The following is a 14735-nucleotide window of genomic DNA, read 5'->3' on the forward strand; positions in this document are numbered from 1 at the left end:
GCTTTTCCCGTCCACTTTCTTTACCGGTAAAATGGGAGTGTTATATTCTTATTCACTTTCTACTAATAAACCAAATTTCATAAAATTGTCCATAATTTCTTTTATTTCTTTCCTGTCTCCTAGTTTCAGAGAGTATTGTTTTACTTGACTTGGTTTAGGTTCTGGTTTGAAGTTAATACTTACAGGGGCTGCATTTTTCACCTTCTCTGGCGTCCTGGCTGCCCAGCCTCTGGGATATACTGGTCTAAAATTTCTTGGGGCACTTTTGCTTCCCTTCTTTCTTGGATTAAGGCCAGGCTTAACAGTTCAGTTAATTGATCCTCTTTGACTTTTAATTCTTTTTTCCCCTTCGTCAAATAATGTTTTGGTGTCTGGTTGTTCTAATAGGTCTCTACCCAATAACGACTTTGGGGAGTTTGACATATACAAAAATCTGTGGATCCCTACTGTTTTGCCCAGTTGGTAACTTGAGGACCTCAAAAAGTTGCACCTTCTACTGGGACGAAAGTCTTCATCCAGGGGCATCAGCTGTTGGTTTAAAATAGAATCGTTAGTACCAGTGTCTACTAAGAAGTCTACTTCCCTATTCTGTTTCCCTAACTTCGATACCACCAGTGGATCTGCTAGGGTAGATTCCCCAGGTCCACATGATTCGAGCTCAGCTATCGTCTGCGGTAGACGTTACCAGCTGGGAACATTTTCCTGTTACCAACGGGGGACATTTTTACTTCCAGTGTCCACACTGTCGACAGTATGCATACTGGTTTCTTTTAGACTTTCTCTACAGGATCCCTGTAGTCCTCCTCTTCCTCTTCCTCTAAAATTACCTTCTCTTCCTCTATTTCCAAACCCATTTCTTGTATTAGATTTTGACAATGCTGCCCCCTTCGGGGGCATTGTCCTTCCCAACTTTCTTTTGTCCACACTTTCTCTGTTTCTCTGTACTCTCCATGATCCCTCCACCAATTTTTTTAAGTATTTGATCTTCTGCTTTCAGTTGTTTTTATAATTTTCTTCTAATAATATGGTCTGATGCCTGTACCAAAGCCAGGGAAATTAGCTGTTGCTTTCCTTGATCCCCTGAGGGGTTCAGCGTGGTGTACTTTTTCATTGCCTCTCGTAACCTGTCAAGAAATTCAGTGAAGGATTCACTGAGGTTTTGTTTTGCAGTATATAGAGCTTCCCAATTAACATATTTGGGAATAGCATTCTCCAATCCAAATTTGATCCACTCTTGATATCTTTTAAGGTTTTGATGCTGGTCAGGATTGTTATAGTCCTAGCTGGGTTTGGTCATGGGGAGAGAGTCATCAGCCTCCCCTTGTAATCCTTGGGCAGTAATCAAAGCCTGCATATGGGTTCAGGCTGTTTTTTAAAACTGACTCCTTTCCATATACGTTAGCTCGTTTAGCATTAAATCCAAATCTTCTCAATCAGGATCTAATTTTCAAGTATTTCCAATTGCTTAGTTATCCCTGCCGGACCATCCCTATACTTTCTTGCTGTTTCTTTCCAACTTTCTAAATCTCCCATAGAGAAGTTAACTTTTAGTCTAACAGGGCCTGCCGGCCCCGCGGCTTCCCTTAGGGGTGCTTGCAACTCTTCCATTTCGGCGAAGGGGGAGCAGATCTAGCTCTAAGTCCTCCTCAGGTACGGCTACTAAGGAGAAGGGAATGCATTAGTGATGAGGCCCTCTTGCACCTTCTGAGGGCCTTCTTAATCTTCTCCTTCAGCTGCCTTCTCCCCTCTGTAGCTTCTTCAGCTACTGTTCTAAAATGAATCCATCCTTTCTTCAGGAGGGTTCCGAATACACCTCTGTCCTGTACTACACCCTGGACAGCATCACTTTATCTTTCTTGGCTTTTCTTATGATCTTTCTTCAAGGCTAACGCTAGTGCACCAGAGGGAACCAGATTCAACCCGCAACTCTTTTGCCATTCTGGATAGTTGCGGAGAATAAAGAACATCGTAAAGATGAGAGAAAGAAAATATCAGCATAGACCATTTGCCTTCTGGCTTCAAGAATAACATTAGTTTTAATAGTGTATTATGATAAGAATCCAATTTTCTGGCCACTTTTCTGAATCTTCTAAAATATAATGGCTAACATTGGTGGAAATATTTAATTGATGTTATTTCCTTTTCCTCCAGGAACTCTCGCAATCTTTTGCCAATGTGACAAAACACAACCTAGAGGGGTTTTTTTATTTCCTTATTTTGGCCACTTCCAATCTTACTGATTTAACAATTCCCTTAAACAGCCACAAACAACTCTTTCTTACTACTTCACCAGCTCTTTCTGTCTTATCATCTGTCCTCCAGAAAATACCTTTAGGGCAAACTGCTTCGAGGTCCTCAAATCGTATTTCAAAACAGTAATCTGGTAACACCTAAGAATTATTCACCGATTGCAGTTTCCACTATATCCACAAAGAGGACAATTGTAACTCACAATATTTCGTCCCTATCGCAACTTGAATAACCTTTTACACATAAACAATCATAATAAACAAGGAAATTCTCTCCTAATATAAATATGAATTCCACAAAGAATTGCAATTCCTGTAACAATTACAACAATAATTAACCATTTAATCACAAACTTTTGACACATGGTTTTCTCTTGGTTCTTCTCCTGCTGTTTCCCTCACGAGAGAACAGAACCATGGATCAAGACCCCGAACTCCCTACGTGCCTAGTTCCGTCACCATTTCTCACTCTCACAGAAATTGTACATTACACTGCTCAAGAAGTTTCAGATTCTCAGTATCTTGCAAACACTCCAAACATGAAGTATAGGGACAGAATTGCAAAGTTTTCAAATATACTCTCAGGGGCTAGCTGCCTGCTATACACCGTCCTGCGTGGTTAATATCTCTTACCGTGTCTTATGGAAAACTTTATCACAAACTGATTATCTAACCAAATTTCAAAATAATACCTTTAGTAGACGGTCCTTGTCTGTTCCTGTGATGATCCAGATGAACTCACGGGGTACCATCTAGGTCACCAATCTGAAATAAAGAATTAATTCAATAATACCGATTTTAATATTATTAATCAGGTATTCTTTATTACAGCGACGAACACAGGAGGGATCGCTCCACTTTATGTGTGTACCAGTTCTTTATTTTAGGGTTACATATATAGCATGAAATGATAATCGTTAATTCTTAGACTCATTTAGATACAAATGGGAGAATCGCTTCCACACATGCGAGTCTTTCATTAATAAGCTAATTCAGGTTTGTGCATGCTCCATGTTGCTCTTCAGGTTGTCTCTGATGGACTCTAATTCTTCATTCCTGTAATCTCATCATCAGATGAGATTCATCACAGCAGCTGACAGCTGCGCAGTTTCTTTTTTTTATTGCCAAAAAGCAAGGCTGGTTTTTGCCTCTTTTCTTCTTACTTAGCTCAAGATACTGATATCTTTATGCTTGCTTAAGCATTCTAAACAATAAGGTTTAGCACACAGAATCCTACATATAGCAACTTAGTTAATATTTGGACAATATTTGCAACTCAATTTTTTTCCTTAAGCCTAGGACCTACTAAATGGTATATTTTTATACCATAGCTAGTTCATTTTCCTTTTTCAATCCCAAATCCTTTTCCTCATGGCTGCTTTCCATTCATTCTCCACCCGTACTGTAGGTGTGCTTGAGATTGCCCTGACCTACAAGAAGGCCTTTGGCCTTGTTAAACCTCACGAGATTTGTACCGGAAAAAAAATTTTCCAGTTAAGAACTCAGCAAATAATCAAAATTAGCAGAAGAAATGAAGACTTTGATTTCACCTATTACCTTTCTAATATTTGACATCTAATTTACCTTGTGAACTAAGATCATCAGATTCCTCAAAGTTGTGTAAGCCGCACTTCTCCTCGAGTATACTAAGACAAATGATCCTGTGGCTGCTAATCATTATCAGGCAGATGGCAGGTGAGCAAGATTCCATTTTTCTTTTGAGGCAAAAAGATGGCTATCTGTTCCTAACATTTTACCTTACAGGGCCTACAACTGTGGTTTAGTTGATTATAAAATATAATGAGAAACTTTTAAAAATTAATTTACATATTAGTTAAAATATATACTATTCAATTTCTGCTATCATTTCAGAAGAGTGAAGGTGAGCTAATTATCAAGTATCCGCTAAGGTGGATCTTTCTCTTAAAGGCGACTATTTGGGTATATGTGAAGAAAATGTTGCTCTTGACTTTTTCATGTTAGGCTTAGAGGAGTCCTCTTTTCTCTGAAAAAGGTAGTATCAGAAAAAGAAGTGGCTGATGATTTTTCAGTAATAAGAATAATGTATATTTCAATTCTGAATTTTGAAACCTTCCTTACTTTGGGACAAACATTAATTGGTGAGACGTCTTCTCTGACAATAAAATTAACACATCTTTCAAGTACAAAATCTGCAGCTACATGTGTATGGTAGAACTTGGTCTCTGCCAGTTTGGAAAAAAATTATTTTTTTTTAAAGACTGAAGATTGCATAATTAAGTCCATTAGCGTGTCAAGTATGACTTTTAAGCCAACTGACTACTGTCAACCAGCTCTATCAAGGGATCACTAATGCCTCTGACATTGCTTACTACAAGTTTTGTGACCTTCAGCAACAGTGCAGCGGAAATGAACATTTCTACTGATACCTACGCAAATAACTCTCAGCCATTATAAATTCTGTTACGTAGCAGTTTTCAGTTAACTGATACATAACAGAAATTAAAAATGACTGGTAGAATTTTCTGATAGCAACAATCAGAAAATGGAAAGATCTGCAGGTACCAAAGCCCAGGAAATGAACCCTTGGATCTAACAGAAGTTATAACAGCTCAAGAAAAAAATACTGACGCCTCTTTATAGTGAAAGAAGATATTTTTTTCCTTTTCTTTGAATCCATCAGTCTTTTCTCATAATGCTTTCATAAGATGTGAAATCATTATTTGTTCACATGCAGTAAATGGTAAATTAGCATTAGAGTAAAGCTTTCAAATTTAAATTTATCTCTGATTTCTTTAGGTAAACCATTCATTAACTGCCATTTTAATAAATAGAAATTAAAAGTAATTTTGTATCTGTAAATAGTCATACAGTAGGGATGTGTCTTCATTTAAAACAAACAGAGATAGAAATCATTTACTATTGGCATGAAAAATATGCAACCTGCGACCGTAATGGTAGTTGTTAGCTGACACGATTCACAGTGATGGTAGCTGGTGCGATTCTTTCAGCACATTATGGCCTAATGAATGAAGTTACAGCATACAATATGAATTAGAAACTTTGTCTTATACTAGGTAACACTATGTAAAAGTAGGACTTAGTTTGAGAAACACATAATTACCTCTCTAACTTTACTTTCCTAAGACAGTGCATTAATGTTATTGTGGATAACTCCTGTGATTAGCTAGGCATGTCTGTAACTGCTTTGTCAAAATGGCATACTATCCAACTGTGCATCTGAAGAAAGCTGGAAATATGCAAGCAATACTATATACGTGCAAAGCTATAGTCATGAAGAGGGTAATAATTTGTAGGTAATAAACGCGGTGAATTAATTAAGCCATTTCTGCACACAATGCATCCATACACCTATTCACTTTCTGAGCGTAAGTTCATTACGTGAGTTCAGCATACTCTAGCATCAGCAAAGCAACGAGACAGACTCACCCTTGCCACTCACTTCCCAACTTTTCTCGCGGCCCCCTCCCTGCTCCAAACTGACAGGTCTTCTAACATGCTGACTTAATTTCATAACAGAATGCTTTTATTGCATATTCAAATTTCCTCCTTATTTCCCTTTCCTACACTCTGCTTTCTTCCATTTCACTGCTCCACAACTCCCCATAGAATCTTTCTGCTACTGCTCTCCCATTGGGCTTTATCCCCTATGATCTCCACTCAAACAGCAAAGTAGGAGTTGTGTAAAGAAAAGACAGCTGCCAGGCAGCTAGCCTAACTGGTTCTGTGTAAGCACTTTTCCCATGTGGAGTGGCAGATATATTCAGGTCAAAGTTTGGACCAATTCAGGGGTGCTTAGTGAGAGGAACGAACAAAAAGCTAATGCTTCTACATAACATAAGCAAATCCAGAACCTGAAGAACCAAGTCAGTCTTTTGAATACTTAGACTCTAGATTTTTACACATTCACTGTGGCCAGTTACCCACAGTTGCTGGTTTCTGACAGAACCAAGGTCTGAGACAGCAATGCCTTGCATGAAGCTGGCTTCTTTAGATATTTCTTGGATCCAATTCAGAATTAGTGTTATTAACCATCACAATTATTTTGCTGTCAAATACTCTACAATCTACAGATGTAATTATACACACAAAACCACAAAGTCCAAGGCTATGAAGAAAAAGGAATTACAATTGTTAAATTGCTTCAGCTTTCTTCTTAAACAGAGGCAGAACGACAGTGGTACTATAAGTTTGTTTCTCTCTTTAACTAATCTGCACTGTCTCTTAAGGAAGCCTCATATTTACACTTTAAGAATTAATAAAATAGGATACTAAGTGCATCACAGTAAAGATGCTGATTACATTACAATGAAATACTTAGGTTTCGACTTACTATATTAATAAATATTGTTGCTGTGGTAGCACAAATATAACTAAATTTGCATTGCAATTCGCTAAGAGTAAGAGTAGCTATAAATATTTCAACAAAGAGGATAAAAGGAGATTGTTAATATTTTAGTTATCATGAATAACACTTTTAAAACATCTTCAGAAAAAAGAAAAAAATTGAATGCAAGGTTTTTGTGGAGATGCAGCTTGATTTTTAAAGAGTAATGAAGATGGTATGAACTTAAATACCGGTACATGGATACTCAGTTTTTACTTAATGCTTACGGAAATAATTTTTGCTTATCACTGGAAATTACCTTCAAAATTTCTGAGAAGTATATGAATGGGCCTCACAAGTGTACTCAAAGAGTGGGAAACAGACCTTGTTCCAAAAAGTTTCTTTTTCCCATTTGCTTAATGAAGTACAAGGCCTGAAAGATTAGATTCATTCCACTTTTTTTAACATAAAATAGTGGGTTTGGCCTACACTAGTTGCCTTGGAAGATCACAGAGGTAGCTGGAGAGCACCCAAGTCCCCAGCAAATTACAGTGCCACTCTCATAGACATGCAGGGTCTCTTAAATAAAAGAGCAAAAGACTCCAAAGTCAGGCTGCATGCTGTGCGTACTGTGGGTTTTCAAATACCCAGCTATATAGGCCAAATTCCCAGGTGGATTGCCCAATGACATGTTGGTTCATAGCAATGGGAAAGTCATTATTTAAAGCCTGTTCTTCCAAATGCAATGTAAATGTTGTTACCTGCTGCTCTTACTGACAGCAACATCAAGAAAAGACACGATAATATCATGAGGAAGACATGCCCCCATTCATAATGTTTAAGATCAAATTCTACACTTAGGTAGCTTGACTAAATTCAATGGACGTGTAAGCAGTAAAAGCTTCATTTCATATTTTTGCTCTAATCATCTCGGGTTTGAGTCTATAGTTAAAGATAGTATGCCAAGGATCAATTTAAAGTACTGTTACTGTTAATACAAGTTCGATATGAAGCAGTATGGAAAGCACTCTAAAATCATCAAGCACAATTTCTTTCACATCACTAGCTGTAGCTGTAATTCTATATATGCTTTGAAATCACACACTTGACCTTGAAAATTTACCTCAATTTTTCCCAGTGAGAAGAAACTACTGATTCATTGAGAAATAAGGTATTAATATTATTGGATTTGTTATAATTAGTTAAAAAGCAATTTGTTGCAATTTCGTTTGCTTATGATCATAGAGTTTAGAAAAAGAGAAATAGAAAAGGCTGTAAGAAGTAATAATATGCTGAAATTAAAATATAATGCATCACAAATTGTAGCAATTATCTGGCATCCTACCTCTGAAATGCACTTTAAGCTTAGGGGTAAGACAGCCTCTTCTTACTCCTTCTTCCCCTCTTGTCTTCTCCGCTTTTCAAAACAGCAGACCTGGGAATAATCTTTAGTGGCTGAAAGCTCTGAAGGAAAAATACCAGTCATAAAAACATCCCTATAGCTGATGCGTATCTAATAGAAACTGAATCAGTCGCTTTGTATGAGAGAGAAAGTAAAAGCCCTGTCAAAATAACTGGCTTCATCCTGATACTCCGTTTCCAACAGAAATTCATTTTTTGTGAACTGTGGGAGTTTGAAATGAATCTCTGAGAGCTAAAAAGACCTATTGCCGTTATCTCAGAGTGAAGAGAAAGAGTGAAAGGTACTTTCAAAATAATGGTTACAGTGCCAGGACTACTCTGGGTATGGACAATATTTTCCCCCTGTGATCTTTAGGAAAAAAAAGAGTAGACGAAATAGTACCACATATTTTCACAGCCGGAACATCTGTGACTAAGAGATTGGCACAAACTTGTATTCTTAGATGACCGTATGAATCTACGTATCCTTAGATGACCTGTGAATCTAATTGATGGACATAGCTGTAAAGACATAGTTTTACTGATTTTTCAGTGGGACCAGACCTCCTGAGGCTTGAAGAACTAAATTTCGTTAAAAGAGCATGAGATTTCTCAAGCAGTCACAGAGAATATTCTCGCATTTTAGCATCTATACATATTTTTTCATGTGAGCCTAAAGGCAGCCTGAACAAGTTTATATAAGAGGAATCTTTTCAAGATTACTAAATACACAGAAATTCATAACGTCCCTGCTCCAAGAATTAGCTGGAGTCTGAAAAAGTGTTAAGAAATATCCAATATGCTCATCCTGCCCCTGTGTAGAAATCTGCTTGTGAGCACTTGTAGAAATGGGCTCATTAAACCCGGTACAGATCTCTTTAGTTCTTGTTTCCAAGAAGACACAGTCTATGTAATTGCAAGTCCTTGTAGATATATGCTAAAGCAGTGTGTCGAGAGCACACAAAATGCCATTTTATACAAATACATCTTTTTATGAAACACAGTGAAAACATAGAATTATTGGAGGGAAGCACAAATCATATTATGCAAAGTAAGCAGCACGAACACAAATTTGTGGATACCAAAACCCCTCAATTTTTAAAAACCTATTCTCTCCTCCCCACATTCAAGCTCTCTCTATACTCAAGATTATTCCACTATAACTTTGTAAAGTTCTTATGCCATCCTTATTCCTGCCAGCATTTTTCATGCCCTATAAAATGTTTTTAAAAAAATATTTTCTAGTAGAAAACTTCAAACAAAATCAAGTCCAAAAGATTTCACAGACATACTTTCTAAAAAATAATTGGCTTGCTAAGTCTGTAATGCATAATTACAAACCTCTTTCAGAAGTGATCAAGATACCGGTATTCATAAATTTTAAAAGTTAAAGAAGTTTCTTATATTCTGGTAGAAGCTTAAGTTTTTTTTTTAAATCCATTAGGGTCTGTAAGATGGATGGATGAATTGTTTCTCCGGCTTTTTTTTCTTGTTTTGGGGAGCAATGCCTTTTAATCGTAGTTCCATGAGAGATTCCGGGAATGTACTCGTACACGTACTGTAACACTGAGACAGAGATACCGAGGGAGCTGTCTTCTCTGTGTCTTGGATTTCTACTTTTGATTCACACGTTTAAAAATGCGTTTGAAGAAAAGAGTTTATGTAGAATATTTTTCAGCACTTCTGCCATCGTGTGGCCAGAATTTGGTACTGCAGCTGGGGAGGCGCAGTGTGGCTGTGTGCGCTGCTCGTTGCTGCCATCCTGTGGCCAAAGCTGAGTACTGCAGCTCGTGCTTGGCGCTCCTATACTCCATGCTGCTGTTGGCCGGCAGCGGCAACGCGATCGCGCGGTGCCTGCGGGCTGGTGCCGCTGCCTCTCAGGTACAGAATAAGTCAGTGTGTGCTGCCATCCTGTGGCCAGAATTGCGTACTGCAGCTAGAGGGTCGCGGTGTTGCGCTGGGCGTCTCTCGCTGCCACCATCCTGTGGCCAGAATTCGGTACTGCAGCTGGAGGGGCGCAGTGTTACGCAGGGCTCCTCTCTCTGCTGCCATCCTGTGGTCAGAATTCGGTACTGCAGACCGGGCTCTCCGCAAACTTGGCGGTTTTGGTCCCTCCGGCGCCCCGCGCATGCGCAGTGCCCGGAAACAACATTCCGGTAAGGGAGCGGGTCCCGGCGGCAGAGGCAGGTGGGGGTTGAGCATTACAAATCAATTGATACTATTCTAAAAATGGGTCACACCTAAGAAACGGAGTGCTCTCATGCTAAGGTTGTCCCAGATGTGGACATTTTGTTGTTATTACAATTCCTCAGTTTTCCTTCTCTTGTAGCTACTTAACTGGGACTTAAGATAAACATAGAACACCTAGAGCCACTATATGTAGTTAGAGATTGTGTCATACGTGCCACTATATGTAGATAGTGGCAGAGAAAGATTCACAGAGCATTTCAAGAAGTGTTTCAAGTGTGGCCTTGTATGTATCTGCAAGTTCAGGTTTCATTCTTCTGTTTCTGGAGTGGTTATACTGTCAGAATAAAGTATAATATAAAGTAACCTTTATATCATCGTGCACTAGCTCAGAGCTTTTCTTCCACTTACAGGAACGGTGTTTACTGCCATCTTCAGGAGAGCCTATTTGTCTTAACCAGTCACATATTGTCCTTTACAGTGTGGATAGAGTCATTACTGAGATGGAGGCAATCAAGTATCCTCTACCAAAGGTACAGTATACCCAAAGGTAACGATGCCTTTTTTCTCCTTGATAACTAGACCTGGGTGAAGCATTTCTGATCTAAAAACTAGCTCAAACTTCATGGAATGCAACCAAAGACTTGAAGAACTCAAAAACACTGGTTTAATTTTTCATTTTTAAAGTCAATTATACAGGAACTACTATTTCTGGTAAATATCAGCCAGGAAGGCTGTCTCATAATGAGTGAGATGACAGAAGGATGTGATAGTTGATCTATTATTACCACACTAACACAGGTAAGCAGCCCCCTTCGTCTAGTGCCTCCATACACCACTCCCACAGGACTTAGGTAAGCCCTTCCTAGCCTCTCCTCAGACTTACCCAAAAGCAAAAAGATTACACAGGAATTAACATGCGGAAGGTCACAACAACAGTCACCTTGATTAAACTTCTAGCAGGGTTTACAGACCACTTACCAGTCCCACAGAACACTGCATATATCCCCAACTTTCCACTCAGTATATAAGCTGATCACTAATGTTATCCATTAAGTCAGAGCATTTTCAGCTGGCTGAACCAGTTTAGTTAGGTTTCATCTTATAAAACCCTCCACTGAGAGTGGTGTGGCCTGAGGAAAGATGTGGTGGGATGGCTTGAACAGGTTGCCATTTCTGTTTAGGCTATGTTAGAGGGGGGGCCTCGAGAGGAGAAGCAACAGCGTTCATTGAGCTGTCAGGCTTTTTCTGACCTCAGTGTTGAGGCAGTCTCTCAGAGAGGTAAAGGCTTAAAATGTGTCGTGGCTTAAGCCCAGCTGGTAACTCAGAACCACACAGCTGCTCGCTCACTCCCCACCATTTCTTCCTCCCCCCACTCCACTACTACTACCACTAATAATAATAATGATAAGGGAAGTAACAAGGGGAGAGAATACAACTGCTCACCACCTGCCAGTTTATATAGTGGGCATGACATGCTGTAGTGTGGAATACCCCTTTGGGTAGTTTGGGTGAGGTGTCCTGTCTCTGATTCCTCCTGGCTTCCCCTCCTCCCTGGCAGAGCATGAGACTGAGAAGGTCCTTGATCAGAGTAAATATTACTTAGCAACAACTAAAAGCATCGGTGTGTTATCAGCATTGTTCCCAGGCTGAAAGTCAAAAACACAGCACTGCACCAGCTACTAAGAAGGAGAAAAAATGACTGCTACAGCTGAACCCAGAACAAAATGTTTTAGCGCAAATGTTGTGAAAACAGAGGAAATGAAGACTAAATGAGTGCCCTTGCTGGAGGGGTGTGTGTGGTTTATTCAAATGCAAAAGAAATGCTTGGGTGAGTGGGAGTTACAACTCTACAGCTGGTTTCTGACAGAGAAGGAAGGATCCGAAAACTGCTGCTTGTTCTGATTTGGATGCAAACTCCTGTTCTTGGGCTATGCTTTCGTAAGTTCATACCCAGATCACTTTCTCACTTAACCAAAATACATAGCTAGACTTTTATTTCTGTTGAAAGACGAGTACAATGTATTGAACTTGGCTTATTCTTTTAATTGTGGAAGATGCATGCACAACGCTTTGAAGCAGAACAGTTAGTAAAGCACAGGCTCTTGGATGACCCATAACTACCTTAATTATTGTCATTCATTGAATTATTCATAAAGTGATTAATGCTAATAAGAACTAAAGCAATGATCTTAATTTTTAAGGTACAGCAAAGAAAGTGGGAAAAAATCAAGAAGCTCAAATTATGTTAAGCATAATATTTCTACTTTATTATTAGTATTTTTTTAAATGAAATATTAGGGTTTTTTAAATGAAATATTTTAGGTAGTACTGTTTTGTATCTGCTCATAATTATAGCCTCAGCTAGCTCTAAATTTAATGCTGGATGTAAACTAGAACCAAGGTGCATAAATTCCTAGGAACTAGAATAAAATACTGTCCTTAGGCTTAGATGGATAAATCTTAACTAAATGTTTTATAAAGGAGTACAATCTCAAAGATTGATTAGCCTGGTCAACACTGAAAGTTCTGGATATGATTGGTTCCTACAATATACTTTAGATCAATTTATACTTCCCCCCCCCTCCCCCCCCCCCCAGTATTTAGCAATTATTTTTTTTTATAGCGTTTTTCAGACATCCAGTTCACAATCTACCAGATACGGGCAAGAAGTTCCTTCTGCTCTTCATGTTTAAGTGAAGAACCAGTCAGGTATGTAGGCATCTGCAGCCTCTGCTAAAAAGCAACTTACATCAGGCTTTTATAATCTATATCAAATTGAGTATTTATGATGATCTTCATTTGCACTGATTCTTTCAGATCACAATGAGAGGAGGCAATAAAATGAGAACAATTTTCCTTTAAGTTGGGTATTGTGGGTTCAGCTGTAACAGTTATTTTTCTCCTTCCTAGTAGCTGGTGCAGTGCTGTGTTTTCAACTTTAGTCTGAGAACAACGCTGATAACACACCGATGGTTTTAGTTGTTGCTAAGTGATGCTTACTCCGACCAAGGACTTTTCAGTCTCATGCTCTGCCAGTGAGGAGGGGCACAAGAAGCCAGGAGGAAGCAGAGACAGGACACCTGACCCAGAGCAGCCAAAGGGGTATTCCATACCACAGCACGTCATGCCCAGTATATAAACTGGGGGGAGCTACCCGGAAGGCAAGATTGCTGCTTGGGTCGGGCTGGGTATCGGTCGGTGGGTGCTGAGTGTCCTGGGTTCAGCTGTAGCAGTCATTTTTTCTCCTTTGTAGTAGCTGGTGCAGTGCTGTGTTTTTGACTTTCAGCCTGGGAACAAAGCTGATAACACCGATGTTTATAGTTGTTGCTAAGTAATGTTTACTCCAATCAAGGACTTTCTCCATGTCATGCTCTGCCAGGGAGGAGGGGAAGCCGGGAGGAAGCAGAGACAGGACACCTGACCCAAGCTGGCCAAAGGGGTATTCCATACCACAGCACGTCATGCCCAGTATATAAACTGGAGGAGTTATCTGGAAGGCCCAGATCGCAGCTTGGGTCAGCCTGGGTATCGGTCAGTGAGTGGTGAGGAATTGTATTCTCTCCCCTTGTTATTTCCCTTATCATTATTATTGTTGGTGGTAGCAGTAGCGGTTTTGTGTTATACCTTAGTTGCTGGACTGTTCTTACCTCAACCCATGGGGTTTACATTCTTTCTCCTCCCCATCCCTCTGGGAGTGGGGAAGGAAGAAGCGGGCAGTGAGCGAGCGGCTGCGTGGTTCTGAGTTACTGCCTGGGTTTAAACCACGATGGCAAGTATTTGCTGTTTTAGTGTTTATCGGCTGGGGGGCCTGGGCTAAGGTTCTTGTTTCACTGTACTTCATGATAATGACTTGTAATACAATAGACTCATTGATCATGAAACTGGTCTGGCTTGTGTTCCCAGCATGGTCATCACCTCCATACTTTGGGAGGTATATAATGGAATTTTTTAGAAATTACCTATCTTTTTTTTTTCTTCTCGGGGGGTCAACCTATGAAGGAGTCATTCCCTTACACCCCCTGCTCCCCCACCAGGCTATTTACAGCAGCATTTGAGAGTTCTAAAGGTTTTGGATGGCCTTTGAATACCCTTGAGACCTGCCTCCTGATTGTGCTGGGGATCAGCATGTTGGCACACATATGGAGTGTGTTTTACCCACGGCCATCCCACCCTGGGAACACCCTATTTCATCTGATCTCGAAAGTTAAGCAGTGTCGGGTTCCACTCTGGTGTAGGGTTAAATGACGATATAGGAGGACCACCAAGAGATTTTCCCCAAGGCTGGGCAGTCATGAGTGGCAGGGTGTGTGGGATAGTATGGGCAAGTATCTAGGACAGTGGGCCCCTCCAGTGCTTTGGAACTTCACCACTGAACAAGTGCAAAATATGGAAAAGCTAGTAAAACACTTAAACGAGGTGTGCTGTCGTCCTGGTAGTACCAGAGAGGGGCAAATCATGGCAACGTGCTGGGGCTTGGCCTACGCCTACAGAGCCCTGCTCAACACTATCCAGCACCTTCAAAGGGAAAAAGATGTCTCTGGATCTGATGGGAAAACAACAGACAATGC

General features: G+C 39.9%; 1 long non-coding RNA gene across 1 annotated transcript; it reads right to left on the bottom strand.

The window, feature by feature from the left end:
• Positions 1-232: 232 nt before the first annotated feature.
• Positions 233-9592, bottom strand: LOC115608431. The gene is made up of 4 exons (XR_003991541.1): positions 9319-9592; positions 7922-8040; positions 2942-3014; positions 233-528 (listed from the first exon to the last, which is right to left on the bottom strand). It is a non-coding gene; the product is annotated as an uncharacterized LOC115608431 (long non-coding RNA).
• Positions 9593-14735: the final 5143 nt, after the last annotated feature.

Source organism: Strigops habroptila, chromosome 5, assembly GCF_004027225.2.
Source record: "Strigops habroptila isolate Jane chromosome 5, bStrHab1.2.pri, whole genome shotgun sequence".
Lineage (NCBI taxonomy): Eukaryota > Metazoa > Chordata > Aves > Psittaciformes > Psittacidae > Strigops > Strigops habroptila.